Source organism: Dasypus novemcinctus, chromosome 5, assembly GCF_030445035.2.
Source record: "Dasypus novemcinctus isolate mDasNov1 chromosome 5, mDasNov1.1.hap2, whole genome shotgun sequence".
NCBI lineage: Eukaryota > Metazoa > Chordata > Mammalia > Cingulata > Dasypodidae > Dasypus > Dasypus novemcinctus.
In genome coordinates this window covers 121,457,599-121,462,463 of record NC_080677.1, presented here as the reverse complement: position 1 = coordinate 121,462,463, position 4,865 = coordinate 121,457,599, and positions in this window count along the sequence as shown.

Here is a 4,865-nt window from a genome sequence, read left to right as displayed (position 1 = left end):
ACCTCAAAACAAAGGTCAGTAGGCACTATAATATTATCTTCCACCCTTCATTACTCCTGCACTTTCCCCACAGAGGCTTGGTATAATTGTTTAGGCTTTTTCTCATTCTTGCTTCTGATACTAATCTGCATGACCACTGTGTTGATAAATGTCAACAGTATACTGTGACCTGACATCAAGACAAGTCAGACAACATCTAGACATATCAATCAATGTTCACTAAAGGATACAAAGGAAACCAGCACAACCAGGGTTCACACCAGAGAGATCAGCAATATTATGCACATATGAAGTGTATAGGCTTCAGAGTTCCTTAAAATCCTTACCCAGAAGAGTGCCCAATAGTAAGTAGTAAGTCTGAATAAATGAGCAAGTCATCAGAGTCCTAGAAACTTAAATGCTCCCAAACCAAGACATTTTAAATATATGATCATTATTTATATATGATTTTACTTCATCCAGACAAGGTATATGTTATCGATCTTGGTTTTATACTGTATATAATCCCTCTGCAGAGTATCGTACACTCAGTTTAAATACAGACTTCATTAATCACCTTCTTTCCCATCTCCAAATTAATAAAACCTTGTTTTACAAAACCAGAACAAATGTCTGTTACCTTAATATTTCCAATATCATGCTACTAAGCTATTAGACCAACTACAGCATCTATCCTGTACATGCTACTCCAAAAATGTACAGATAGGTCTAATCAAATATATTCACAGGAATGTGTACATATATAGACTTATTATTTGATGAATTTTGATCAAATCATTGTATGTTATTAATTAAAATATTGACTTGCAAAATTGTAAGGGCTATTCATCAGGGAATAACTCAATTCTCAAGTCAAAATCATACATCTGATATTGCCTCTCGGCTTTTCATTTCAGTAATTTTATGAAAAGGAAAGTATTTGAAAAAATCAGATGAACCCTAATATGACTTAGATGTGGTAAAGCAACTAAAAATCTGATGATTGTTCTGAAATTCATAAAAAGTACAGTGATGGGAAGTGGACTTGGCCCAGTGGTTAGGGCATCTGTCTACCACACGGGAGGTCCGCAGTTCAAACCCCGGGCCTCCTTGACCCGTGCGGAGCGGGCCCACACGCAGTGCTGATGTGCGCAAGGAGTGCCGTACCACGTAGGGGTGTCCCCCGCGTAGGAGAGCCCCACGCGCAAGGAGTGCACCCCATAAGGAGAGCCACCCAGCGCCAAAGTTCAGCCTGCCCAGGAATGGTGCCGCACACACGGAGAGGTGACACAACAAGATGACGCAACAAAAAGAAACAGATTCCCATGCCGCTAACAACAGAAGCGGACAAAGAACACGTAGCAAATAGACACAGAGAACAGACAACTGGGGGGGGGGGGGGGGAGAAGGGGAAATAAATAAATAAATCTTTAAAAAAATAAAAAGTACAGAGATAAAATGTCTTCTTGGCATGCATAAGGTGCTTTCGCATTGGACACTACCTCTTGAAACTAAACCACACTGAGAAGCAATATATAGATGCATGCATATGTGTACATATATAACATATATAATATAATGTAGTATTAAATATACTAAATTTATATTTTAGGTACGTCAAAAGTGCCCTCAAAACTTAAAGCACTGGGAGCAGATGTAGCTCAAGCAGTTGAGAGCCTGATTCCCACATGGGAGGTCCCAGGTTCAGTTCCCACTGCCTCCTAAAAATGAACAATAAGCAAACAAACAAAAACAACTCAGGGGAGCTGAAGTGGCTCAGTGCTTGAGTGCTGGCTTCCCACATACGAGGTACCAGGTTCAATCCCCAGCCCTTGTACCTAAAACACACACACACATACACACACAAAAAAACTTAAAGCACTTACACTAATCAAATCTATATCTTTATTCTTCATTCATTTTCTATTAACTAGTTGACTGCTTTTTAAGTGCCTTAACAATTTTTCCATTGAATATTTAATTAAAAATAGAGAGGGATGCTTTTAAATGAAGTACCCCTTGCTATAGGACCAAATAGTAAGGAAAACTAAACTGACTAGCATGAGGTGGGAAGCATGGACTGGGGAGTGGGGAAAGGGGTGGAGGCATTCCAATGCAAGGAAAAAGAATCTGTGGAATCAGTATGGTGAGGGGAGTATGGCATATTGAAGTAAGTGAGAAAAGTTTGAGGGAGAGGAGGAACATGTTAAAAGACTGAAGAAGAGGGCTGGGATTCAACTACAAGGACCTTGTGGGCCATGTTAATACTTTATGCTTTTGGCTTTTATCCTAAGATCAATGGGCATTTAATTGAAGTTTTTGTTGATGTGTGGTTTGGAAAACAGGGAATGGATGTGCAGTTTACATAATCACATTAACATTCTGAAAAGATCATTCTGGTTAACTGGTGAGAAAGAATTGAAGAGTCCTTTAAACAAGAGACACTGTTCACTTGGGTTGGGTGACCACGTAATGAAAGGAAAGACATGCATGGATGGAGACATTTAGGAGCTAAATTTAGTAAGTTTTAGTGATGGATTAAATGTGAGGTGAGAGAAAGACTTCTGGGTTTCTGGATTGTATAACCAGATGAATGGTGGCACCATCACTGACAAAAAGGAAATATCAGAACACAACCAGGTTTCGGAGAAAGATCATTGGTTTGGGGTATATTAAGTTTAGTGTCTTTAACACAACCAAGTAGAAATGTTAAACAAGTATTTAGAGATATGAGTCTGGAGCCTAGAAAAGAAATCTAGTCAGAAAATATAATTTGGGAGTCATTATCTATGCATTATTATCACATGCTTGGAGAGATTAATTTGCCCAAGTTCACAAAACCAGTAAATGATAAAGGGTTCAAGTTTTGAGTGCAACGTTGTTGATGTGGGAGGGGTGGGGTGGGTGGAAAGGGGGGTAATGGGGACCTCATATTTTTTTAATGTAACATTAAAAGAAAATAAAGAAGAAAAAAATAAAAAATAGGAGGAGCAAATAAATGACTATGATGTATTGGGGGAGAAGAGGCAGGAGGAGGGGAGGCACAAAATAGGGTGTTTATCTTCCTCCCTTATGTTAGCAAGGTAAAAAGTACTGCCTAAAGTGGATATATCCTGACAAGGCAGGATAAGCATAACTTTAGAATTATGAATTATGGGGGTAATATCAAAGCAGTTAAAAACTGTCTCAGGGGAGGGGGAAAAGGTGGGAAAGTTGGATTTCAGTATTATTTGAGTTGTGCATGTTCATGTATTATTTTCATTAAAAATATATTTAAAATTTTAAAAAAAATATTTGAGTGCAGCAGTCTGAGCCTTCTTTCTTAACCAGTATTTTATAGATTCCATTACCCATATAATAAAAAACCTGGCGCTTTTTAATAGTTAAATGAAGTGTACATTTCTTCTTTCAAAACTAGAAAAGACAACTAAAACTCTGGCAGAGTGGATGTAGGATGAAAGCTACACAAAGAAGTTATGGTCCAATATGAAGCAAACTAAGCTGCATGATCTTGAGCAACTGCTGGAGTATCACACAACTTGGTTCTGCAACAAATAATATTCGCATAATTATAATATTGTAAATGCCATTTTTTGGATTTCAAATTTATAATCAACTTAGAGAAATTACCCAGAAGACTTATTATGGTTACTAAACTATACCTTGCCAATGTTAAAACAATGCCTGACAGAGATCAGGAAAAGGAGAGGTGGAGTAAAATTAATAGTATGAAAATTAATGATTATTTTCCCCATTCAGTTACTTACGTTTTTGCTTTGATAATCATGTCTCGTACCTTATAAAATGTTATGAAGTCAAATCATTCAATCTATGGATTTTGTGTACATTATTTTTAATTTCGTTTTTTTAAATTTTATTTATTTCTCTCCCCTTCCCCCCCACCCCCAGTTGTCTGTTCTCTGTGTCCATTTGCTGCATGTTCTTCTGTCCGCGTCTGTTGTTGTCAGCAGCACGGGAATATGTGTTTCTTTTGTTGCATCATCTTGCTGTATCAGCTCTCCGTTTATGTGCGGCGCCATTCCTGGGGCAGGCTGAACTTTCTTTCATGCTGGGCGGCTCTCCTTACGGGGTGCACTCCTTGCGCGTGGGGCTCCCCTACGCACGGTCACCCCTGTGTAGCACAGCACTCCTTGTGCACATCAGCACTGTGCGTGGAGGCCTGGGGTTTGACCTGCGGACCTCCCATGTGGTAGATGGATGCCCTATCCATTGGGCCAAGTCTGCTTCCCTAAATTTGTTTTAATGCTTAGATATTTAAAGAAACAAAACTTACTCTTTTTCTGTGGATTCTGTGAAGGAGACAATTTTTCTTTTCAGGTATATAGTTATTTATCCCAACATCATTTTCTTAAATAGCTTATCTTTCTCCATTTATTTGAAATGCCAACTTCCTCTAGAACTAAATTCTTATATATACAGGATTGGTTTCTGAACTCTCTGTTCTGTTAACTAGCTAATTCCATATCAATAGCACTTTTATGGATGCTATTCTGGGTCATGTTTGGTTACTCATCTTTGAAGCCGCTGAGTTTTTCCTATTTGCAGTTTATTCATTAGAGGGAGAAACAAGGCCTTGCTCTAAAGATGGCAGGGCTTCTTAAGTCCAAGCATGGCTATTGGGTTTGAGGTCATTTCTCCTTTAACTCTTCGTAGCCAATGGAAGCAGACAGTTGTTGATCTGTTCACAATGCAAAAATCTCTTTTCCTTCACCACCACAGAGCAAACTTTTTTTCCTGTAAATATGGCTTGTCTCTAAGAGTAGCCATTTAGTCCATTTCATCTCCTTCTCAGAACAAATCTGGTTCTGCCAGCCCCTTTCTGCTACTGATACACAAAGGTTTGATCCTCTATCCGGACCAATAAA